At 36.7% G+C, this 27463-nt stretch overlaps 1 protein-coding gene across 5 annotated transcripts in view; it reads left to right on the top strand.

Moving 5' to 3' along the window:
- Nucleotides 1-27463, top strand: part of LOC105477469 (collagen type VIII alpha 1 chain) — a 150299-nt gene that overhangs the window by 77305 nt on the left and 45531 nt on the right. For all 5 annotated transcript variants that reach the window (XM_011733975.3, XM_011733974.3, XM_011733972.3 and 2 more), the window contains exon 2: nt 18863-18982. The gene's annotated coding sequence lies outside the window, so the exon portion shown is untranslated. The remainder of the gene's footprint in view (nt 1-18862; nt 18983-27463) is intronic.

The raw sequence follows: 27463 nt of genomic DNA, 5'->3' as shown, positions 1-27463 counted from the left end.
TGACTACAAATGCTATTATTAGTCATAAGATTGTTCAGTCCCTTTTAAATTCCAGCCATGGCATTTGACTCTCTGGCCTAAACATAATAGGGAACTCACAATCCTAATTATTTCCAAGGGGTCTAATTCTTCAGCATTTACTTTGAATTTTCCCAGATTCATATGGAATCAAGACCTGTGTTAAATGTTAGCAATGTTATACCTCTGAATTCTTCACTGAGCATGGAGACCAATGCTTCCTATCGAAAAGTGCATAGGTTTGTGTATCGGCAGTCCTGGAACTGAATCTCAGTCTTGCCACTGAAAAGTTAAGTGAATTTAAGAAAGTCATAATATCTCTGTTTTGTGCTATACATATAAGATAATATTTATATGAGGGGTTATTATATAAATTATATAAATATATTTTATGTAAAATTATTGGCACAAAATAGGCATTTAGTAAATAACAAATATTACTCATTATATCATCAGCAACACCACCGCATTTATGTAAAGTAACTAACAAAGCACTATTTTCCATTTCAGCCTATGCTTGGTAGGGCTTATTTTAGCCTTAAAAATCTTTGATCTGATGATTGGACTGTTCATGGCCCCTCAGAGGCACGACACATCTAATACACCACTTAGAACAATCTAAGAGAATCTAGGCTGTTAGCTGAGTTTAGTCTGAAAATCTATTCCAGGTACATGATAAAATATTACATAGGTTCTAAAATGCAAAATAAATCATTAAATCACAAATCTTAACTGCTCAGAGTGCCACTAGAAATAAAATGATTGAAACTTATTATTTCTAGATGTGAAAACTGAGCCCTCACCAAATTAAGTAGCTTTTACATGGTCATGCAACTTAGTAATGAGCTAACATCAGAAGGAGCCCAAACCCCAATTAGGTATATAACTTAAAACCTCTCTTACTCTGGTAATGGCTCTTATTTTTTTAACTAATGATGATCTTTCGGAGAGCTTGGCTTGCCCAAACTAGGGCTGTAGATAAAGTTGGAGCTACATTATTTGTTGTTGTGGAATTGCTCAATTCAGATACTCTCTAAGGGCTCATCCAGCGCTAAATATTTTATTATTGTTCTTCTTGTTATTCAAGGTTACCCCTTACATGGACACATATTGTTCATCAGTCTCTAAAATGTTTTTTCTCTTCTAAACAGACCAGGGTCTTTGCAATCTCACAAACATCCATTCCATTGCCAAATTTTTCCCCAAATGCACAATAATCTCCCTCTGTTTATCCAGTTCCCATTCACACTGCAAGACCCAGCTTCCCATCTCCTCCATAATATCTTCCCTCACTTTTCTGGCCTTAATCAAATTCCCTGTCTTCTGAGCACCTATAGTCCCCAAGACTAGTCCACACAACTGAGAACACAGTAATCCACTGTGTATGATGTTATCCCTATTATTTCTTGTGCACATCTTATCTTCTCAATTAGATGATGGCCCCTTGCAGACAAGTACCATGACTTAGGCTTACCAAATTGTTGTGGAGCAGAATATTGTGATGAATGAGCTCAGAGTAGGTATTCAAGTAATACTCAGTTGATTAGGCAGTGGGGCCAGAGAGGAGAACAAACATTTTCTTGTTTCTCCAACCATTCTTGGTTAAGTTCTGGGAATCCTCAATGCTAATACAAAAACTGAAAACTGGCAAGTTTGATTAAGGTTTTGAACTAATTAGAACTAATTAGAGAGGGCAGGGAAGGACAGAAGATAGGCTACTTCTAATCCCATCCTACAATCCTTTCTTTGAAACGTAGGGGAAATCCACTTAAAACTGCCCAAGTGACTGATAGTTGTTTCTAAATGAGATTTCTACTTCTGCAGCATTGATTTCTGGCACTAAGTCCTGTCCTTAGAAGTTAACCTTTTTTCTGGAGTAAGAAAAACTTTATTGAACCCATGTGATGAAAGATAAATGATATGGAATGTTATGAGCCAATATTAGTAAAAACAAAAAAGTTCAGTTGCACACTTACATGTACCAGAATGCCACAGCATCATTATACAAGGAAGTGGCATTGGGAACATCTTAGGAAAAGATTTCATATTCCAGCTTCATCTTATTTAGCATGAATTTATTGAGTGCCTCATGACAGTAACAATCATGAAGATGATAATAATAGAATATTAAATATTAAACAAAAATAATAAAAACATTGAGTCCAGGTTCAAATGTTAAACACTCTGGGTTTGCATTCTGATTCTATAACTCTGTGTGGGCAAGTTACTTACCATTCCTGTGTCTGACTTTCCTTGCCTACTAAGTAGAGATATTAATAGCACTGGATTAGAGATTTGTTGTAAGGATTAAACTGAGAAATATGTGAAAAAATATTTAAATAAGTATCTAGCACATAGTAGATGCTCAGTAATATTAGCTTTTCATCAATACTATTTTTATTATCATTAAAGACTTAAAAAGACTCTCCATATTTCAGGCTCTGTGTTGGGTAACTTACATATACATATTTTTAGCAGATACAAATTTTTTTTTACAGTTTGTATGTGTTCACTAATATATTTCAACCAAATGGAGTTCCTAGCCCATAGTAGACACTCACGAATGAATTGTTGACTGAAGTAGCCTATCTTCTGTCCTTCCCTGCCCTCTCAACAATTGTTGAATGAATAAGAAATTTCATTTACTCCTCACAACAGCCTTAAAATGTGGCAAGCACTCAGAATATAACAGTGAGCAAGACAGAGTCCTAATTTTCAGGTCTGGTGTGGCAAATCAACAGGCAATTCCTGGCCAGAGTGATTGCTCTGCTAAGGTAGTACAAGGCTTTTGGGAGCAGATATGAGGAACACTTAATCCAAACTCAAGGAAACAGGTAAGATTTTCTGGAGGAAATGACATCCAGGCTGAAACATGAAGCATGAGTAAGCGTGAGCCAGGCAAATCAGAGGTAACAAGGTATGGCAAATCCAGAAGGTAAGAAAGTATGGTGACTTCATTTAAATGAATATAGTTCTGTATAGATGAAGTGAGAGGTGAAGAGAGGAGAAAGGAAGCTGTAGAGGTCAATAGGGCAGAGTGCAGTACTGGGAACCCAGACTTAGACTCTAACATCAGTGGGGCAATTTAAATTATTTGAGTGAGTGACATGGGCTTTGGAATGATCACTCTGGTCATTTCTTCCATTTCAATGGACTCTCAGAATTCTAACACTTGCCTTGAGCTAGATCAACTTTGGTATTCATTTGCATGTTGGTAAATTTTTTAGTCCACATGACTAGAATTATAATCGTGTATGGTTTTGAGACCCAGACCCGTCTCTGCGGCAGTGGTCTCTAAGACCAAAACTATCCCGAACCTTATGAACCCATACTCTGTGGGCAGGCAGTTGTTATCAAGAATAGATCCAATTAGATCTGTTAATTGTGTCAGAGAATTTCTCAGAATTTCTCACTTGGCTACCTTCCCAATACCATATTATGATTGAACTAGTAGATCTCTCTTTGCTAAGGTTAGAGCAAAGAAGGCGAATTAACTTTTTGTGCATTGGCTGACCCAGCCTCAGAACATTTTATATTATTTTCTAATATTGAGTGACAGATGGAAAATTTTCAGGGAAGGAGGTAGGTTGTAAGATAGACATGGAACAAAAAAAGCTCCAGATTCCTATAGACCTTTCATTTAATATGTTATTGATATCAATATTTAATGTATATTAAATAACAATATATTACCATGGGTAGCTTCCTATATGGTTAGAATTCTGCTAATCTGAATTTTTCTTTCTCAGAATTCCAGGCGATAACATTATAAAAATAATAGTTATAGATCCTCAAAAGGATATTTCAAGGGAATTACATTTGCCAAAAGGCAGCCTTTCATATAAATATATCATGCAAGCTGACATAAATACCTAAGAGAACCTAAATTAAAACAATCTTTTTGTTGCTCTGAGCTCTGTGTGAATTGGCTCATCATAGCAAAATGAGCTTCTTAGTGATCAGTGCATTGAGGAAATGAAAGAACTGTCATGTATTCAAAAACCAGGACCAAGTACTGGATTAGAGTTTAAGAAAAGAAAATCTTTGGTTTTGGAATCAAAAGTGGGGAAGAATTAATTTAAAGCAAGATTTTAGAAGGATGGCGAGGAGTTTCTGAGAACTGAAGTGAGTGGGAGGAAAGACCTTCATAGTGATCCCCTTACCCTCACTTTTCCCTCAGTGCTTTGTTGATTTCAGTGTGGTGAGTAGAAACGGAGAATGGGCAGAAGAAGACAGGTGAACCAAAGGAAAGAAGGCGATGAAAAGATAAAAGGGCTGATGGAGAGCATTCTCCAAGCCACTCAGAATTTGAGGAGTACCACTACAGATAGTGAAGCACAAAAAAGCAAATATGCATCCCCTTTGCTCGCTGCCAAGTCCAGCACCAAGTTGGGGGACTGCAAGGCAGGCACTCCCAGTGGTCAAAAAGTGCAAATGTTACTCAGGAAACAATTAATGTGAGCTGTGTAATGTAATATGGGTCAAAAACATGAAAAGACATTTAAAATGTCAGCGGATGGCTCAGCAGACCCATCAGGCAGCCAGAGAGTAGAACACCTGCTTTGCACTCAGTGGCACAGAAGCCACAATTTAGACAAAAAAAAAAAAGAAGAAGAAGAAAGAAAGAGAGAGAGAGAGAGAGAGAAGGAAGGAAGGAAGGAAGGAGGGAAGGAAGGAAGGAAGGAAGGAAGGAAGGAAGGAAGGAAGGAAGGAAGGAAGGAAGGAAGGAAGGAAGGAAGGAAGGAAAAAAGAAGGAAAAAAGAGAAAGGAAGGAAGGAAAGTAGGAAGGAAGGAAGGAAGGAGGGAAGGAAGGAGGGAAGGAAGGAAGGGAAGGAAGCAACTGCACAGCCTGGATGGTCAAGGCTGAGAGAGAGAGGAGACAGGGACCCTGGGGATGCCCACAGGAGGCCAAAGGAAATGGCTGGAAACCCAGGCAGATTTGTTGTTTGAGGCAGAAAATAAAATGCTGATAAGGTTGTAATAGAAGAAGAATGGCTTAAATTTTATAACAATTATTCATCCTATTTTGATATCTGGAGTATAATTAAATTCAGACTTCCTTTGTTTAATTAGCCATTAGGTTTGATGAAGTACATTTTCAAGGCAAGCAGAAAATGACTTTAAAGAAAGGTATGTGTGCAAGTGAAAGGGCAGGGGAAAGTCAGGCTGATATGTGAAAAGACAAAAGGACGGAAGAGACTATCCACCTTTATTATAAAACCCCTGAGAAGATGGCGGCAGTGGGTTTTCGATGTGGCTAACTCTGATGTGCCCTTTTCTGCTTAATTGAAAGTTCGGCAAAAGTTTAAAAGGAAATGAAGTGAAAATTGATACTCAATAGATAATCACGGGAGAAAAAGATCAACACATAGTTGCTATGGACTTTTTTCAATGCCCTACTTTTGAGGATTCTTTTCATCATGTAATTTTTTTTTATTCCCTAGTACTTAAGTTTTTGAAATAAAGGAATTACCTTCTAAAGGGAATTCCATGTGTCACCATATTCTCAAAAGGCTCATTTTGTTACCATGTGCTTTAAAAGATTCCAGCACATGAAAGACAGGAAACACAGTCATGTGAATAAAAGAGATAGAGAATTACAGACTCCTTTCTAGTGGCGTAAAAGCTCTTTAATAAAAACTCTTATATATGATATCAATGGCCTTGCAAAGCCATTTAGGCAATAATAAACTGCAAAATGATTTAGCATGTGCAGAAACCCATCAAGCTGTAAACTTACACCCTTTGACATTAATCTGTCATATAAGCAGGAGTAGGTACCTGACAAGACTTACATTAAAATATGTAAGTTATGCCTCAGTAAAACAATTAAAAATTTAATTTAGAAGTTCTTGCTTGAAAAATTAGTGATAATGTGACACACATTGACCACTGTGAGTAAAATTAATGATAGTTAAAAGAAAACAGCTGCTCTTTTTGGCCAAAGAAATACTTAGAACATATTCATAGAATTGTTGAGTATTAAAGGTAAATAAAACCTTAACATTTTTTGTCCATGTCTTCATTTTATAGTTGCAAAACAAGGCATTCCTCTCATCATGATATCTAGAGGTAATGTTCTTGCCCAAAATGTTAAGAGCTAGGAAGTGACCATCACTATCTTGAGACTATCATTCACTTCACCCATTCCAAGGAAGCATAAACTATAAATTCCAACATTCTTATAGACTATTATGATTTAATTAAAAAGTCTGATTGGAACTAGAGAAATAGAACAGATTTACATGTCAATATCTGGAGAATTAACCTCATGAAATTAGTTATGGAAACTCACAATTTTAAGGGATCTGTAGCAGGTTATCTCATCTTGAGGAAAAAACAGAGACCAAAGCTCTGTGTGTGTGTGTGTGTGTGTGTGTGTAATAAATAGATGACTTCTGAAATGAAGTCATATATGTTCAGGAAGGAAGCCTAAGATGTGTGTTTAGGAGATGTATTTTAAGGAACGCCTATTGGTGAGTAGTATTCTGCTCTCTAACAAGGAAAAAAGAGGAAATGAATTTAAATTAGAACCAAAGGAATTTAAGTTAGATGGAAAGATCTTATTGGCAGTGAAGATTTTATAAACCCTGGAAAAGATTCCTGGAGAGGTTTTCAAATTCTCTGTCTGAATGTAGTTAAAAGAAGGGAGATACCTATCAGCTCAGGGTGGTTGAAGTAGAGACCTGCCTGGAATTTGCTTTCAGCTGAATTCTCTGCAAGTCCAGATTAGTTCCTGACAATGCTCAGGATGTCAAAGACCATCAATGCTAGACAGTGGCAAGCGATATTGCCCCTTAAAACAAAAACAAAAACAAAACTCACAAAAGTAATAATTTCCTTGGAAAGTCAATTGGCATATGGTAGTTGGTTATAAGTGAAATGTTCAATTATAATACATTCTTGTTTTATTTTCTTTTTAGTCTAGTTTCCAGTGGAAAGAAGGCTTATGAAATTTCTCTGGCAGGCTATGCCATGCTTAATACAATTTTTATTTTCCTTCTCTCTGTTGGTTACAACCAAATCTCTTAGAAAAACCTAAACCTAAGTAGCAATACATGTACCCTCTGAGTAGATTCCTCTGAAGGAAATACCCTCTCCCTTGACTCCAAAGGAAAACTTTCTCTCCTAATTGAAAGGAGCAGGATGATTATCCCACCACCATCAGCCCTCTTCTTCCTTACCTTCACAGAGTCCACACAAATTCTCTTCATCTTGCAGAATTTCTTCTCATTTCCAACCCAAAAAACAGCACATGCACTAACGGTTCATACCAAAATTCACTAATTTGCTATACTTCTCTGCTCATACAGCTGTGTGTCTGTTTACCCCATTGTGTTTGCCACAACTATTGTCTGGTTTTTACTGCAAGCTCCTGAAGGTGAAGGATGGAGTCTGTTTAACTTGCTTTGCACGACCCTGTGTGTACATGCAGGTGGACACCATGTGACTGTCCTTGACAATAATGGTTTCTGACATGACTGGATGCTCGAAAAATAATCCCATGGATTAGCTAAAGTTGGAAAGACAGGACTTAGTTTGCAGAATCTGTGTCATTGGTTGGTCCTCCTATATGTCACATACCAAGGTGATCATTGTCTGTCAGGAGTCATCAGGGCAGAGAACAGTGCGGAAAAGGACTCAATCAGCAGCTAGAAAATCTAAGCCTACCCTAAAATGCACAGAAATCAAAACTGCATTTATTCGCATGCTTTCCTTCCACCATGACCCTTCCTTCTCTTGTGCATAAATCCAGTCTTGCTGGAGTTCTCAGCTCAGAGCATTGTCTGCCAGTGACCACTGCCATACCAGGCTGTTAAATCTCAGACACACCCTGGAAGACTATCAAGTTCACAGTATCTTGTTTTTCCTATTTCTTTGTGTTTATAGTCTAGAGGGAACAGAAGTCATTTTTACAAAGATTAATATTTCTTCTTTCCCACCAATTCCCACACAACGCTTTCCAACCTTCCTTTACATCAGTCTTCCTCACTAACCCAAGAAGACAGAGATAAGTCAATCCACATTTCTTAGGTTAAAAAATTCCAATGCTTTTTCATCTCTAGGGTCTTCAAAGTTAGGATTTCAGAGAACAAAATGACTGATGAAAATCTGCTTCTCACAGAAAGCACAGGAAATGACATTTCATTTAATTCAACAGATATTTTCTAGGCACCAATTATGAGTCACTCACTGTGTATTGGGGAAAGAAAAGGGAACAAAACATAGACTCTGGTTTCATATAATATATTTGGAGGTGTGATGTGTGTGTAATAGTCAATTTAAGATTTTATTACATGATCTTAAATATAATAAGATTGCTTTATTTTGGATTGTGGTGAGGATTAAATGACGTATAATATAGTCAAATTATACTTAACACAGAGCCTGGCATGTAAGACATCCTCAATAAACAACAGCTGTTACTATTACTGAACGAGGCTTAATTTAGAGCAATTTTGGGGGGAGTGCTCTCTCCGGAAATCAAATTTTACCTTGGATTAAAGGTATTTTGATTGTTATGGGAAGAAGAGGAATCATCCAAGAGCTGGATTCTCACCAGACTCTCTCTGGACAGCAGAACATTGCTGAGCTCACCCACTGCCATAAGAAAGTTCTTCTCTTAGCTTCTTTTAAATGTCTGTTTGAAAACTTTTCTTACTGCAAAGATGTTACATTTCCTGTAAGAAGCAGCACATCATAAAGTGTTTTGGCACAGAGCTCATTCTACCAAGATTCTAGAGCGTTTCAGAACCTGGATCATATCCCAAACACACACACAGCACATATTTTTCTCGTTCCTGCTTCCTCCTACCGTGGTCTAGATTATGGTTGTTCTGCAGGGCAAGTGGCTACTAAAATACACTTGAAGTTTTTCATATTTATTTTAAAGGTACATAAAATGATTTTATAGAGCATCATTTTAATGATTTAGCTCTTACTGAATCCGTATCAACAATTAATCTTAAGCAGGAATAAATCAACTTTTAACCTCAGGAAAAACTAAGTCAAATTGTAGTCATCCAATAGATTTCTTTTTTAAACTTGCCCAATACAAATGGCTTCACTGGCGTCTTAGCTAAGCTATAGTATTTACTTAATAAATTATTCAATTAATTTTATGGTTAAATATATAAATTGATCATCATGTAAATGTCAAGATAATTGAATACAAGGATGTCGTAATATTATTAGCCCAAGCAAAGGAATCCACCTACTTCACTCTTTTTGGTTCAATTTACGATTTGCTCTATACTCTCAAATATCTGGATAAGTAAAAGAAGACTTCCTGCCATGTTCTTCTTTAATATTTACCATTAGGAAAAGCCTGTCTTTTCCTGATCTCTGTTATTTAGAAGACCTCTGACCATGTCCTGCATCACCATTATATTCTCAATATTTTATCCTGACTGAAGGTTCATTCAGTTGTTTCATTCAAAAAAAAGCTAGAATTTCACCTTCCATATTTCCTCAACAAGAATGAGGAATTCTGGGAAACAGTTGATATATTTTCCATCTATTACAAAAGTATCAGAAGGATGTGCTAGAATGAAAATCTTATAGGTATCTTCTATAAAACATTGCCACTTAAATTATAGCATGAGGGCCTAATTTTAGCTTCCAACTATGGAAGCTTCTGTTCTCCAGCTCTCTAAGCTAATGTTGCTATTTCTCAGATTTACTTACGTATTGAAGTGTTAATTTCTCACACCTACCTTCTTTATTTCAAACTAATACAATCCAAAGATTTCATATACACTTTAGTTATTTAGATCTTTTCAGTGTTTTCCTTTACCAGATTATTTAGGTTTGGCTTCTTTGAACTTTGTAACCATTAAATATGGTCAAGAGACCATTGCATGGCTTTTATAAAAAAAAAAAAAAAAAAAAAAAGGAAAATTAACGTCTCTCTATCCACAATGTACTCAAAAGAAAGCCAGTGATCTACCAATCCAGACTCTCAACGGTACCTTAGTACAACCTTAGGGAATGTTTTCCTCTCTTCTAATTTATCATGATTAGTTGTTAGTTCAGAATTGATCCTATTTCTGTAGAAATGGATGTCACGATCCTAGAGTTTTATGAGACTATGCAACCTTGAGTTTTTGTAAAAATCAGCCAAAGGCTTAAAGAGTTCCTTCAGATGGATACAGAAAGGGAAATGAGCCCTCCCCACCCCCTCCTCTAGCTCTCCAAGCAGTATAAGAAGCACGAAGCCAAATCAGATGTACTACTCTATGAGAAGGTAAGAATAGCTTAAAGGAACCTCAAGATGCCTCACCCAATTGTCTTTTTCTAAATCCTGGCACTTTTATACAACACAAATGTGCAGTTGCTATGGAAACCTTGTGCCCAATTTAATAGCATTGTTGATCAATGAACATTTGTCATGCTCCAGACAACTGCCATGAATTAGTAAAATAAAATACAGTATCCCTTAAAAAACTTGAAACCAAACTCTGGGATGATGTCAATGGGATAAGAATAGACAGTTCGTTTCTTTTCCTGATTCCTCATTCACCAATCTTCTCCTTCAACATTGCATGAAAGAATAGAATCTTTCTTTCCGTTGCCTTTATTCATTTACTGCACAGTTGTAAGGATTAAATGAGACTGTGCAGATAATGTAATTAGGAAGGAGACTGGTTCAAAGGACACGTTTAACAAATATGTGTTTCCTCTTCCTTCAGGAACCATAAGAATGTTTGACAACAACCATACGTATTTTGTGAAGGAAATTCAAAACTGGTGAAGATAGGCTATGTTGAAATGCATATCAAAACTGCCTGATCATCTGAGAGAATACTATATACTTTTTGAAACGTTATGGCATATCTGTAAATAGCAATTCAGATTTTGAGTCTTGTTATCATACCTGGCCACTGAGGCCCAGTCACCACGTTTCCTGCACCCCAGAGTACATGGCAGAGAAACAGCTTGAACTCCCATGCACTCAATGGAGTCGTTAAGATATCTCATTCTGGAGGCTTGTATTAAACCAGCCTCCAAAAATGAAATACTTTTTCCAACACTTTTGGTGCTGAAAGGGAAGTCTTTTTATTAAGACTTGTTCCTAACCCAGTAAATAAATCACATATTCAGCAGCAATAAAAATATTGGTGAGAAGTGAACATTATTCATTTCAAAGCAAGGAGCCTGTTGAGTGGTGATACAATTTTTAAAGCATTGATTTGACAAGACAGCTCTCATTAAACTCATGAAATAATTTTATGCTTTTGTGATTTTGTTTGTGGGCTTTTCTTTTTTCAAAATTGAAGCTATGTACTTAACTCTAATCAGAACCATCAAAGCCTTTTAAAATGCCCATATAGTTTACAATTTCTGTTCTTTTTAAAAAATAATGTCATGACGTTTCTTTTGTAGTGCTAAGTTCTGTGTTTCAAAAGTACAAATAATATTTATTTGTAAGGAGTCCAGTAAATATTTATGGAATGCCTACCATGTGCCAGGCCTGGTTCTGGTTGCAAAAGATGTTACAGCACACAAAGCAAGTTTCCTGCTTTGGAGTAGTTGGGGAGAGAAGAAGGATGGGTGTTGAGACATACTGAAAACAAACAAAATGTATAATTAAGTAAGGAAGCTATCACTGCTACTACAGAATTAAAGAGAATTAAAGATATATAAAAATGAGTGCTTAACTTTAGATTGGATGTTCAAGAAAAACCTTTTTGAGGAAGTGATATTCAAGTGGAGACATGAAATGGTGAAGCATCCAGACAGCCATGCAGTGTTCTGGAGGAAGAGCATTATAGACAGAGGAATGGCAAAGCCCTAGGAGTAAGGATCAGCTCTCTGTTTTTCATAAGTTGAAGACCCTCGTGGCCAGGGGTGGAGGATAAGAAGGTAGGGGTCAAGGTTGGAAAGAAGGCAGAGAGGGAATAATGTGGGGCATAGCAGCTAGGAAATAAGTTTAGATTCATTCTCAGTGCCATGGGGAGCTATTGGGTATGGGGACTGGGGTATAGAAGCAGGAGAATGACATGATCTGATCTACATTTTTCAAAGTGCACCTCATCTGCTGTGTGGAGAGTGGAGCAAGAGTAGAGGTGTCTTTAAGGCAGTTGGAACCATTGAAGGGATGTAAGCAAGAAAACTGACTCATTGGTTTTGGTTTTTGTTCTCAAGATCTGACTATGGTATAGAAACTGGGCTATGGTAGAAATGGAGGTATCAAAGGAGCCAGAGTGAAAGAACGTTCAGTAGATTTGGAAAGTGATATGAATTCAGATATGGAGATCAGATGGTGTCCTTGGGTTACAAGAAGAGACAACACTCATGAACAATTATTATGCTTATTATTTATAAACACACAAATATAAGTATAAAACTGTTAAGGCCACATAACAAAATGGGAGTGATGCCTCTACAAGCTGAGAGACAGCAAGGCCTGTTAACAAACATCAGAGCTGGAAGGGGTGGAAGAATTATTTTCTAGAACCCTCAGAGGGGGCATGGCCCTGCCAATATCTTGATTTCAGACTTCCAGACTCCAGACTTGCAGAGAATACATTTTTGTTGTTTTAAGGCAAAAACTAATAATTAAATAGATAAATAAATAAATAAATAAAACAATTATGCATTGTTATTTCTTACATAAATTATTTTAATCATCACCATATTCAATGGAATAGGTACTCAGCTCATTTTCCTTATATGAAAAATCCAAGCCAAAGTGGTAAATCAGGTTTCCAAATATCCAGGTGTATTAGTCCCGTCTCATGCTGCTAATAAAGACATACCCAAGACTTGGTAATTTGTAAAGGAGAGATTTAATTGATTCACAGTTCAGCATGGCTGAGGAGGCCTAAGGAAACTTTCTACAATCATGGTGAAACGGGAAGCAAACACGTCCTTCTTCACATGGCAGCAGCAAGGAGATGCCAAGCAAAAGGGGGGAAAGCCCCTTATAAAACCATCAGATCTCATAAGAACTCACTATCCTGAGAACAGCTGGAGGGTAACCACCCTCATGATTAAATTACCTCCCCTTGGGTCCCTCCCATGACACATGGGGATTACAGGAACTACAATTCAAGATGAGATTTGGGTGGGGACACAGCCAAACCATATCATTCTGCCCCTGGTCCCTCCCAAGTCTCATGTCCTCACATTTGAAAACACAATCATGCCTTCCCAACAGTCTCCCAAAGCCTTAACTCATTCCAGCATTAACTCAAAAGTCCAAGTCCAAAGTGTCATCTGAGACAAGGCAAGTCCCTTCCACCTATGAGCCTGCAAAATCAAAAGCAAGTTACTTTCAAGATACAATGGAGGTACAGGCATTGGGTAAATACACCCATTCCAAATGGCAGAAATTGGCCAAAACGAAGGGACTACAGGCCCCGTGCGAGTCAAAAATACAGCAGGGTAGCCCAATCTTAAAGCTCCAGAATGATCTCCTTTGTCTCAATGTCTCACATCTGGGTCATGCCAATGCAAAATGTCAGCTCCCAAGGCCTTGGGCAACTCTACTTCTGTGGCTTTGCAGGATACAGCCTCTCTCCGAGCTTCTTTCATGGCTGGCATTGTCTGTGGCTTTTCCAGGTGCACAATGCAAGCTGTCAGTGGACCTACCATTCTGGGGTCTGGAGGACAGTGGCCCTCTTCTCACAGCTCCACCAGGCAGTGCCCTAGTGGGGACTATTTGTGGGGGCTCCAAGCCCACAATTTCCTTCTGCACTGCCCCAGCAGAGGTTCTCCATGAGGGCCTCACCCCTGTAGCAGGCTTCTGCCTGGATATCCAGGCATTTCCATTCATCCTCCAAAATCTAGGCAGAAGTTCCCTAACCTCAATTATTGACTGCTGTGTACCTACAGGCTCAACACCACATGGAAGCTGCCAAAGTTTGGGGTTTGCACCCTCTGAAGTCACGGACCAAGCTGTACCTTGGTCCCTTTCAGCCACAGCTGGAGAGGCTGGAACACAGGGCACCAAGTCCCTAGGATGCACACAGCCAGCCCACAAAACCATTTTTTCTTCCTAGGCCTCTGGGCCTGTGATGGGAGAGGCTGCCATGAAGGTCTCTGACATACTCTGGAGATATTTTCCCCATTGTCTTGGTATTAACATCTGGCTCCTCATTACTTATGCAAATTTCTGCAGCAGGCTTGAATTTCTCCCCAGAAAATTTGGTTTTTCTTTTCTATTGCATCATCAAGCTGCAAATTTTCCAAACTTTTATGATCTGCTTCCTCTTGAACACTTTGCCACTTAGAAATTTCTTCCACCAGACACCCTAAATCATCTCTCTCAAGTTCAAATTTCCACAGATCTCTAGGGCAGGGGCAAAATGTGCCAGTCTCTTTGCTGAAACATAGCAAGAGTGACCTTTATTACAGTTTCCAAAAAGTTCCTGATCTCCATCTGAGACCACCTCAGCCTGGACTTCATTATCCATATCACTATCAGCATTTTGGTCAAAGCTGCTCAGCAAGTCTCTAGGAAGTTCCAAGCTTTCCCACATTTTCCTGTCTTCTGAGCCCTCCAAACTGTTCCCACCTCTGCCTGTTTCCCAATTCCAAAGTCACTTCCACATTTTAGGGTATCTTCATAGCAGCACCCCAGTACCAGTACCAACTTACTGTATTAGTCTGTTCTCACACTACTAATAAGACATACCCGAGGCTGGGTAATTTATAAAGGAAAGAGGTTTAATTGACTCACAGTTCAGCATGGGTGGGGAGGCCTCAGAAAACTTACAATCATGGCAGAAGGGGAAGCAAACATGTCTTTCTTCACATGGTGGCAGCAGGGAAAAATATAAGTGAAGCAGGGAGAAGTCTCTTACAAAACCATTAGATCCTGTGAGAACTCACTCACTGTCACGAAAACAGCATGAGGGTAACCGCCCCCATGATTCACTTACTTCCCACTGGGTCCCTCCCATAACATGTGGGGATTATGGGAACTACAATTCAAGATGAGATTTGGGTGAGGCCAAACCATATCACCAGGAAAAGTAAATGGCAAATCTAGGATTCAAAGCTCAGTCTATGTGTCCATACTAAGATTTTTCTGTTCTGCTATGGTGTGCCCAGATCAGAATTAACAAAGGAAAAATATTGAAAATTCCATTCTAAATAATAAAACAATATTCTATAATATAAAATACATAATTTACTTAACTGTATTGATTTTTAGCTTGTTTCTATACTTTTATTCCTATAAATAGAACTGTATAAACATTTTCTATATTATTTTACCTTATTTCTGATTACTTCTTTATCTGAATTCCTAGAAGCATCAAAGAATATAAATATTTTTAAAACTCTGGGTATATAATGTCAATTTATTTTCCAGTAAGTCTGTGCCATTTATACGCTCACTTAGCCCAACCAACATTAAATATATTTTCATCTTGGCTGATTTGATAACTGAAAGGTTAATTTCATAGATTAATTTGCATTTCCTTTCATTACTAATGAGATTGAGGGCTTTCTAACATATTTATTAGCTTTTTATTATCTTCTTTTGTAAATTTAATTGCCTATTTTCCTATATGGTGTGAGTATTTTTTTCTTGGTGATTTGTAGGAGCTCTTTCTATTGGAAAGATACTAAGACTGCCTTTTAATTCTTGCAAACAACTTTTCCCAGAGTGTATTCCACATTCAGTTTTCCAACTTTCTGTTGTAAAAATATCATAAATATAAGAGGGTATGCTCCTGCTATCTTTGCTGCATAATAAAAATCAGAGTTTAGCAGCATAAAACAATAAACATTTTATATCACAATTTTAGAAGTCAGGAATTGAGGTAGGTCTAGAAGCTTTTCTGCTCTTATGACTTACTCATCTGGCAACTGGTTGACTGAAGGGCCCAACATGGTTTTGCTCACATATTTAGTACCCTGGCAGTGATAAAAGGAAGACTGAAATTTGCTGGCATTGTCAACAGGAGTGCCTACATGTGGCTTCTCTTGCGAGGTGGTCTCTAGGTAGTCAGACTTCTCACTTGGAGACTCAGGGCTCCAAAAGACAATGTTCCAGCAATCAAGGTCAGCCTCATGGCCTTTTGTGATTCTGCTGCAGAAGTTACATAATGCCTGCTCCACTGTGCTCAACTGGTCAGTTCATAAGCTCTCCCAGATTCAATGGGAGAGAACACAGAGGAGAATCAAAGAATCTGGCTATGTTTTAAAACCTCCATAAGGTATAACATTTTTAAGGAATAAAGCAAACTCCCCTTCACCTTTTAATTTTGTTCACGAAAATTTTACCTGCAACTGGTTTTTAAGTATTTATGTATGTTTATCTATCTTTTGGTTTCTTTCATTGCTTCATAATTCATTTTTAAAAATTATTTTTAAGCGTCTGTCTACAACCTCGAGGATATTACCAATTAATATATTTAGAACAATTACTTTTTGGTCTTAAAATACTTTAAATACTAAGTATTGTAGTTGCATTAATTTAATTTAATTCTTAATTCTTTTCATCCTTAGATTTCCATCAGTGACGTATTTGAAAATTCACTTTATAAATGCAGGTCAGACCATATATTTAATTATGCAGCTGCTGTGTGGAGAAGAAAAAACAAATCTAACTAAATAATTCTTGCTTAGTACTGTGCCAAATTTGTGGCTCATTCTTCAAAAATTAACTGAAATACAATGAGGTACAGATTGCCTGTGTAGCTAACGGTTCCCTTTAGCTCCTACAATGGTGCTTGAATATTGAATAATTTGATTAATTTCATAAACAGTAATTGTAGCACTCTTTCTCACAGTGTTATGAATAACGAAGTAAAAAAGTGTCATCACATTAACAGCAACAAAAATGTCTTTTAACTAGCAATTATTTTAAAGGACATTCTTCTGCATCATAGAGAGAAAAGAGCCTCTTTAAATAATATGTGGTAAACACTCAGTGTTAAATGACCCTTAGTCTGAGGGTCGAAAAATGGCAATTGAGGTGTCTTCAGTGTTTTTTCTCTGCTTCCACTATTGCATTTCAAAAAGCAGTTTCATCAGCTACCAAGGTGCGGGTCTGGGAAAGTTGTTCAGAGAGAGGTAAACTGAATAAGATACATGACATGTACATAACAGTGATCTTCAGCGTTTGTATTATGCTATGTATCTTCTTCTTGTTTTATTTTCACCATAACCAGAAAGAAAAAAATGATTTTTTAGAAGAAGAAGAAAAAATGAAAAAAATCTTATTGTCTAATGCAGTTCAGCAGCATGAGGGAAGGGCGGTATCTAATTTATTTCTTCAACATTGTATCTCCAACACTAAGCATTATACTTTGCACATAGTACATACTCAATAAATATGTATTGAAGAATGATATAAAAGAGGCACAAAAATTACTTATAAGCCTCTTCCTGATATCCAGTCTGAATCTGGAGAGTTTTTTTCATGGAGGCAACTACGTTTGTGGTATATCTCCTTTCATATATGTCTGTATTTCCTGCCAGTCTTCTGCAAGAAGTCATACTACATGAGAGTGAACTGGAAAGTCAAACTCTTGAGTCCATTTACTATCACCAAACTTTATTGCTAAAGATAATTTGAAATCCCATGGCTTTCCAGAGGCAAAGGTTCTCGAATCACCTATGGCTAAACCAAAGTTTATGTCTAAATATCCACAAGTTGAGCCAAAGTGCAAGATGCTGCTGTATCCATCCTTCGGGCCTGAACACACATTGTGTAGCCTCTGTAGGGAAAGCCACATGTCAGAGGCTGGGCCTTGTGCTTTAGGAACACTACTGCTTTTTTAGAATCATTTTGCAGATAGAAGACATTCAAGTACTTCATTTTGTGTTGAGTGCTAAATACACAGAAATTCTAGAACTATACTCTCTAATACTAGAGTCACTATCCACAGGTAGCTTAATTAACTCAAATTAATTAAAATTAAGTAAAACTAAAAATTAAGTTCCTCCATCACACTAGCCATATTTCAAGTGCTCAGTAGCTACACATGACTGGTAGCTACCATACTGAATAGTGTAAAGATGAAAAATTTTCATAATTACAGAAAGTTTTATTGGACAGTACTACTCTAGAATATACCACTTAAATCACATTTCAAACTTACTAAATTTGATATCCAATTCTGCGCTTATAACAAATGCTGGCTTTCAAACTGATGTATTTATCTGAATGACTGAAGTTGTTCCTGTTAAAATATTTGTTGAACAGCAAATGTAGATATTTCTTAAACCAGTTCCTGTGAAACACACGAAAACAAAATAGAGAGTATCTATTACCCAAAACAGAGTTAAATTTCTGAAATTCATTTTAATTGGAGACAAGTCCCATATGATTTCTAAAGAGTCTAGGTTATAGATAACTTACAAAGTTTATTCAACTAGTTAAATTGTGCCAAAAATTCAAATGAAAACATAAAAGTGTCACCATATTAAAGCCCCATCACACCTGATTTGATAAATAATCAAGAATAATTTATAACTCAAATACTGCCATATGTAAATTGATGGGAAATGTATTGTTTAAAAAGTTCATTTTTCTTAAATAAAATTAACTTTTTTCCCTGAGGTATTATTAATATTTCTTCATAAATTTGCATTCTCTATGGCAAATGCCCAAATTCTTTCCAATTATCTCCAATCTGTATTAATGGAAATTAAACTGGTGAGAACTTATCACATAATACAACCATGAAAAGCAATAAAGATATACAATTTGTTGTTTATTTGGACAAAAACTACATATAGCATATGCAGAAAAATAAACTAATAGCATTTTACGTATTTATACATTCCTATTATGCAATTTCTCGTATGATCCAGAATAATACACTTTGATAATCCACTTCTAATTGCCCTGAGTAAAAGTATCCTCTTTTTTCTACTTTAGAAGTTGCTGTGGAAGCTGAGCAGCATCTGCTGAAGAGACAGAAACCAGTCCCAGGGGTGTTACAGGAAGGCACCAGCAAGGACATTGGTCTTTGATTCAACAGTCCTGTCAAGTATAAATGTAAGTGTGAGGAGCAACAGAGGGCAGGGCAGTGGTCTGGGTGGTCCACAGGTAAAGATGCAGATCGCTGTCCAGGAGCACAAGGGCCCCTGGCAGACGCTCAGTGTCTAGCCTGCCTGCATGTCCTGTCTCCCATCCCCATTTCCATCATTGCAAAAGCCTTGAGACCATCGCTACTATATTAGGTTTTCAAATCCCCTATAGTAAAATACATGTGCAGAGTGTGATCCTAGCTGATTTTTAAGTCTAGGCATGTTGAATACAGTCTTAAAATAATCATTTCCATAGATCTTGACTAGGTATCCAAATGTTCACCAGATGCTAGGAGTTAGATTTTGCGGAGGAAAATTGCTAACTTAAGCTTCTTTTCATGATTCAGCAGAGGGTTTTAAGTAATAAAAGATCTGGAGATTTGTAACATAAATAATTCCAGTGCAAATGGGAAAATTAAAATAATCTTATCATCTCTGTCATGTCTATATGTGTTTTTCTACCATTATCATATTTCTCTTAATTGGGCCAATTTTTTTTCTGGCTGATATTTTATAGTTTTAAGTTATGAGCTGTAATGAAGAAATGATTCTTTTCAGATGACTGAAGTGATATGTACTAAATTTTCCTAAAAACAATCTAGGATGAATGAAACAGAGCATGATATGACAAAAATGGCTTTCTTTGTATGTGATATTGAATATACTCACAGTGAAAAATAATAATAACAGCACGCCAGAATCCCTTTTATTCCTTAATTGATCTCTCAGTGAAAGCAATAAAAACATAAAGTACCTCATTAACTTTCAAACTTTGACAGAAAAAAAAAAAACACACAACATACCATCCATTTCTGACAAGTAGACATTATCTCATAGTATCCACAGCCATCCTATGCTTATTACTATTGCCTGGTCTTAAGTGTGACTTTTGGACACACGACTCAATATTTCCTAATATATAATAGTACAATGGTTTTTATAGTCTATTTAATTTTATTTCATAATTAAAAGAATGAATTGCTAAGATTCCCCAGATTTTTCGTGTTCTTGTTGGGGCGGGGTGGATACCTGAACAAAAGGAAAAGTACAGCATTTAGCCTTATCGTTAATCCCTCATTGACTGCATCCTGTCTAGAATGAATCCATTTAGAGTTTCTAGAGAAATGCAAATACATTAATGATTTTACTAAGGCATTACATTTTTAATATAGGTACCACTAATTATTTTGACTGGATTCCATCAAAGCCAGATGTTCTCCAAATGAAATCTTTATAATGCAAACCCAGTGAATAAAAAATACATGCTCATCGAAGCAGCAGATTGTAGGACTTGTGGATAGTAGAAAAACTGGAGAAAGAGGCATGATGTGGGTAACAGTCATAATGTCAGAGTAAAGCTCTGAACTCAACCCAGAGGTATTTTATAATTGTTGCAACCAATGACAGGCTCAGCTTCTGGCTTTCTTGTAACAAAATCTTACTGCCAAGGGCATTGATGAGCTCTCCCAGTAAAAAAAGTATAATAATAATGTTAAACTAAATCATAAAAATACAGAAGGTGTTTATTAAAGGGCAGAGGAGAGAAATTGCTTGTAAAGTTCGGGTGGAAATATCAAAAATACATTTTATTGAACTTTTAAGAAATTAAGCTCTTTGTTTTTAAACTAGGGTGCAAAAGCAATAAAATGTAAAGGCTATTCAATAAACTATTTCATTCAATGGTCAACAGCAATGATTCAGCAAGTAAAAATAAAAATTACATTTATTCAACATGGTCATCAATTCAGGCAGGCCTGAAGCTTACAAATTATAAGTTTTTGAGTGAAAATAACCAGCTGAAAGTATTTTTTAAATGAATTTCGATTGAAAAAATATAAAGAATTTTTTGAATGTACACCTTTTTCTCAATGAAAATGGACTTGGTTTAACTTGACATAGTATAAAACTCTTAATGTTTTATGTAGTTTATTAAGTTCTGTGGAGAAGTGTATTTGAAACAAATGTAGATAATGATCAAAAAAGTTTAAATATGAACACCATTATAGGCATACAATTAAGAAAATGGAAATAGATCATGATAACTAATCTTTTGCATGCCCTCCAAAAGCACAGAAGGTAACTTTTTAAATTATTTTTTAATAATCTGGAGTTTTCTTTCTGACCCTTTTACCCTCCAAAAATATAGATTCCTGAATCATAGAACATAGATATTTTGGTAGACAGATTCTATATTTTCCTCAAGTTAAATAACATATACCTCTAAGTGACAATAATCATAAAAACAAGCTTTTTGCTCATTAAGATACCTAATATGCCTTACACATAGTATGTACTAAATAATATGGGTTGAACTGAATTATTCCCATTTTCTCTTCAGATGTTAATGTGTCTCTTGGATTTACACTAGAGAGGTGGTGTCCCACACATGGGAATTAATGAGCTACATCTGTAACCAAAAATATCCATGGAAAACCTGTTGAATTGATCCATATCTGTTTTATTAATCAAGCCCACTACGGAAGGGCTTTCTTGTGGTTGTACTATACTTTGGAAATAAATAGAGTGGGGAAACCACAGTTCATTTTAAAAGTTGTTTGAAACTTTGAAGAACATGAGGTTTTATATTATATGACAGCAATAAACTCCAGTTTTTGATGGCTGTAATTCTGAGTATATAAGTATATAAATATTCTGTATGTATAATTTGACTGCAGAACATTATGACTGTGGCCAAGAAGACCCTTACTGTTCAATATGGAATTTACTTCTTACTGCCACTGTCTTCCTTCCTCAACTTTTTAAAATAAAAAGACTTTTAAAAATAAAAAGAAATTTTAAAACTAGCTTGGTATGAACAGCCTTTAGCTGAAGCAGATGGCTGGAAGTCAGGAGCCCCAGATTCTATCCTTCATTCTCCTACCAACTTGGAATGTGGCCTTGGGCAAGTCATGAGAGTAAATCTACAATAAAAGAGCTAATAATGCCTTACATGTGTGTGGTGTTTTATGATCTAACAGAGCACTTTCACATACAATATCTTATTTAATCTTCCCCACAGCTTCCTGAAAAGAGTATGGCAGTTATTAACAACCCGCATTATAAAGAGTAGGAATTTGAGACCCAGTGAAAGAAACTAAATCATTTTTTTGAGTCAGGAACAGTCATAGTCTAAGATTCTGGGCTGGTCTTTCTCTTTCCTCTACACCACATTGCCACCCTCTGGCACCTCCAATGGTGGCAAAGCAGGAATGACTATAGCTGCACTGTTCAATATGATAGCCACTAACCACATTCTGATATTCAGCATGTGAAATGTGGCTAGTCCCAACTGAGATGTGCTGTGAGTGTGAAATATACACCAAATTTCTAATGAAATTTGAAAAACAGAATGTAAAATGTCTCATTAATACTTTATATATTGATTGCATGTTGAAATGATGATATTTTTAATATTTTGAGTTAAATAATAGTAATAAATATAAATAAATATATTAATAAATATTACCAAATATGGTTTAATAACATTAATTCCACCTGTTTCTTTTTACTTATCAATATGGATAATAGAAAACATAAAGTTGATATGTGACTCACATTGTCCCTGTGGGACAGCACTGACCAGAGAATTCCATTGTTCAGAGCCCACATGCTAATTTCACAGTACTGGACTTGTTTATGTGCCTGGCTTGATGTGGCTGATACAATTCCCTGAGATGCTGTCAAACAGACGCAAGGTAGATTAGCAGCAATGATCTGGGCATTCTTGCACAGCTTCCACATACAGGAAAAAAGTCTGGTTTCATTAGTTGCTGCCCCAAATTGCTCATTCATCAAAAGGGTCCATTTTATACCTGTTGAATCCTTGAGAGACTTAGAAGTAAAAGTGCTATGGCAAGAACTATAAATTACATTTATGGCTCTATAGCACTCTTTATTTTCAAATACGTTCCCATTAAACATTATGAATGAATGAGACATTAAACTGTTAGGCTGATATATACTATGTAAAATAATAATTATATATAACTTTGTTGTACAGTATGTTTTATTCTACCTACAAAGTCTTTAAGATATTTTACATACAATCCCTAAATAAATAGCTTATACCTGTTATGGAACAATCTAACTGAAAGTCCTCAGGAAAAATAAGTTCTTATTTAGAAGAAAAAATATGTATAGTAAAAAATAGCACAGATCACTAAAATCTAGCATCCATTTGGCAGTTATTATGTGGGCTCAAGTACCACGCTAAGAGTTACACCAAGGTTCTCTCACTTCATCTTTACAGGGCTTTGAAAATCAGCAAGAGGGAGCAGAACCAAAGGTCTTAACCACTACTGCTTCTTATTTCAAAGCAATTTAAAATCATAACTCCACCTATCATGACAGTATAAGAATATTTGGAATTGATTTGATTTGATTCATTTAAACTCCACGAGCATCTACCTAGCAAATACAATGGACCAGGAACAGTTCTAGACACTGAGGGAATATTGAGCAATAAAACCAGAGCTCTACCCTCAAAGAGAACACTGATTGGTAGGTTTATGAACATGCTTTTGAAAAATGCATACTTATGACGAAATAAAAGGGGAGTCACTACTCATGTTCTAAAGGGCTTCTTTATGTTCCAATAGAAATCTTTATAGTGCTATTCCTCAGTTTGTTAAAATTTACCTATTGTTCATAAAGCAAAGGTCTTATGTAAAAAAAAAATTAAAAAATAAAAAACTAAAAAACTATGTAGTTTGAATTTCAGAGGTTTGCTTTCCTCCATTATACTCACTTGGAAGAAGAGGTGCTGAAATTACCTTAAATGTTTTCTAGAACAAGGAGAGATGAAAGCAAACAAACAAAATGAACCTAAGTCAAAATGACTCTTAAAAAATCACAAAATAATGAAAACTAAAGAGTTTTATAACCTTTTATACAATAATAATGTTATCTTTGAAGATAGAGATTTAACTCATTATGCATATGAGTTAACTATTAATTTTTTTTTTTTTTTTTTTTTTTTTTTTTTTTTTTTTTTTGAGACGGAGTCTCACGCTGTTGCCCAGGCTGGAGTGCAGTGGCGCGATCTCGGCTCACTGCAAGCTCCGCCTCCCGGGTTCCCGCCATTCTCCTGCCTCAGCCTCCTGAGTAGCTGGGACTACAGGCGCCCGCCACCGCGCCCGGCTAATTTTTTGTATTTTTAGTAGAGACGGGGTTTCACTGTGGTCTCGATCTCCTGACCTTGTGATCCGCCCGCCTCGGCCTCCCAAAGTGCTGGGATTACAGGCTTGAGCCACCGCGCCCGGCCAACTATTAATTTTTTAAAGAATATTTCAAAATATAATGTATAACTTGTTGCCAATTTCTTTTTCTTTTTTCTTTTTTCTTGATTTTTTCTCTCTTTATTTATTTTTTTTTTTTGAGACACAGTCTTGCTCTGTTGCCAAGGCTGGAGTGCAGTGGCATGATCTCGGCTCACTGCAACCTCCACCTCCTGGGTTCAAGCAATTCTCCTGCCTCAGCCTCCTGAGTAGCTTGGACTACAGGTTCACACCACCACACCAGGCTAATTTTTGTATTTTTAGTAGAGACAGGATTTCGCCGTGTTGGCCAGGCTAGTCTCGAACTCCTGAACTCCAGGGATCCGCCCACCTCAGCCTCCCAAAGTGCTGGGATTACAGGTGTGAGCCACTACACCTGGCCCCAGTTTCCTAATGTTCATGTTTATCTAGAATTAAATAAAAATAAAATATTAATAGCTAACTCTGGGTGGCAGAATTTTAGACAGTTTTGTGCCCCTATGTATACTCTTCTGCAAATTTTTCAAAATAAACATATATTGCTTTTATAATTGGTAAACAGAAAAAATACTGTAATTGACTCCAAAATCGACAGGTGATAAAGACAAAATGTCCAGGGGAAGTAAAATGCAAATTTTGCTCTCAATCACAAAATTTTTAAAAAATAATAATAAACGTAATAGGTTCTTCCTTGCAGGTGTTATTTCCCTTTCTTTGATTCAAGATAAAGCAACCTGTAGGCTATTCAACTTCTCTAGACAAGAAAGGTTAAAAATTGGATTGAATTTTCTAGATTTTCTTGAGAAAGCATTTCACCTTCAGCTATGAACATGAGTGTAAAGATCAAAGTTGTAATGTGGGCTGGTAAAGCTGAAAGTTGTTATCGTAGCAATCAGAAAAGCAGAGCATCATTAAAGTGTACCTCTTTCACCTTAAAACATAAACTGGCTATCAATCATTTCTAATGGCATCTACTTAAAAATGGCCTTATTATTGGCTCCTAAAATGTGTAAAATGTCAGGTGGAAATACATAAACACGTCTTTGAGCTGGATAGAGTCTCGGTGATCCTAAAAAGTGAAATCTAGAGCTATTTTAGATATGCCATTTAAAAATTTATGGAGAGAGATTTGGTCTTATAATTTCTTTCATGAATACTAAAATTTTACTACAAAGAAAACAAAGAAATGGGTTATTTGTGCCATTTAATCATTAAATCATAAATCCACAGACCATTAGAGCTGGAAGGGGCCTTCTAGATTATCTCCTCCAATGCCAATATTTTACAGATGAGAAAGTAGTAACAGAACATTTATTTTCTCAGGGCTGAGCATGGTGGCTCACACCTGTAATCCCAGCACTATAGGAGGCCAAGGCGGGCAGATCACCTGAGGTCAGGAGTTCGAGACCAGCCTGGCCAACATGGCGAAACCCTGCCTCCACTACAAATACAAAAATGAGCCAGGCGTGGTGGTGGGTGCCTGTATTCCCAGCTACTTGGGAGGCTGAGGCAGGGAGAATCGCTTGAACCTGGCAAGTGGAGGTTGCAGTGAGCTGAGATCGCACCACTGCACTCCAGCTTGGGCGACAGAGCGAGACTTTGAAAAAAAGAAAAGAAAATGTATCTTCTCAGAAAAAAGTAAAATCACTCAAAAATATCTTAAAGAATCCAGAAACATCTTGAATCTTACCTGGGAAAATTTAGGTAAGATTTTGAATCCTACTAGAACTTTAATTATAACTCGAATTTTTAGTTTTGTTGTGGGCAGTCCTACGCAATGAAGGAAAGACAGTAACAGTGACTGTGGAAAGCACATTCACAATGAACACTTATATAGTCAAAACCAAAAATAAAACAGACCAATGATTTCAGACCAGGTTATTCATTCATTACTCAGCTTCCTTTCTTTAGTGAGTCAAGCAATTGAAATGAGCTTTCTTAGCCACTTTTAAGATACAATTCTTCTGTTATCATGAAAAATTGGCTACTTCTAAAGTTGCTGATATGCTAAAGAATAATGGGACCTTCATTCTTTGAGTTAAAATATCCAAATTATTGCCAAAATTTTCCTGATTTAATGCATTTATGAAAATGTGCTTATAATAAAATTATATATATTAAGAATATACTCCTCCTCTCCTGCAAATAGATACTTACTTTGCAATTATGGACATCCTGGAAGAAGTAAACATGAAAGCTCTTTTTCTAAGTTCAATGTTGGTCTAAGAAATGGAAAAAAGTAACACTTGGTTTTAAGGAAGCTAGCACAGTGTAGGCATGTTCGTTGTCATCTGTAAAGTGGAAATAAGAGTAGACTCTTGCAAAATCGTTTAAGAATTAAATCAATAATAGATATAAAATGTTTAGTACAGGGCTTGGCTCACAGTTAACATTTAATAAGTCCCCGCTATTAGTATTAGTGGTAGTAATGTTATTATTATTTACAACATGATCACTCTTCCACCACACCCTTCCCTTCAAACAAAACTCTTGTGATCCCCCTACACTATTTCATGGCTCCATGTGCTTGTATATTCTGATCCCTCTCCCCAAATGCCCTATCCTGACTTCTACAGCTGCTGAACTCCTACTTATCACCCAAGGTCAGCTCCAAAGTTTCTTCCTCTTACCTGTGTTACCTAATCCCTCGCTGCACTCACCTATTTCCCATGGCACTCTGCATATATCCCTCTCCTATCAATTGAGATGATGACTTTTACTTGATCCTCCCTCATGCCTCCCTACATGCCACACACACATACACATGCATGTACACATATGCACACACTCTGGACTGTAGTGAATTCATCATACTCAATTTTGTATCGCCATAGAAATGTCTATTGAAATGAACAAACTCCTGCAAGAATAAATGACTTTTTCATTTCATGAGTAGGTATCAGGCTAGAATGTGTACCTAGTGGCCTCAGTTTAGATGGCAAGAAGGGGAGAGGGGCACATGAGGAAAGGTGGGACATGCCACTCACCAGCCTGGAGCCCGGCTTTGCCACATGCCTACTGCTATGACTTGTAGTAAGTCATTTAACTTCTCTGGACCTGTTTTCCTTCTCAGCAAAATGGAAGGACTGGGCAAAATGTTCTCTGAGGACCCTTCCAGCACCAACCTTTATATATGATGCTATGCACTGGTTTATCTCAGTGGTTCTCAGACTTCAGCAGACATCAGAATCATC

This window comes from Macaca nemestrina, chromosome 2, assembly GCF_043159975.1.
Source record: "Macaca nemestrina isolate mMacNem1 chromosome 2, mMacNem.hap1, whole genome shotgun sequence".
Taxonomy (NCBI): domain Eukaryota; kingdom Metazoa; phylum Chordata; class Mammalia; order Primates; family Cercopithecidae; genus Macaca; species Macaca nemestrina.
The sequence above is the reverse complement of the archived record's forward strand: the minus strand, read 5'-3'. Positions and strand labels throughout refer to the sequence as shown.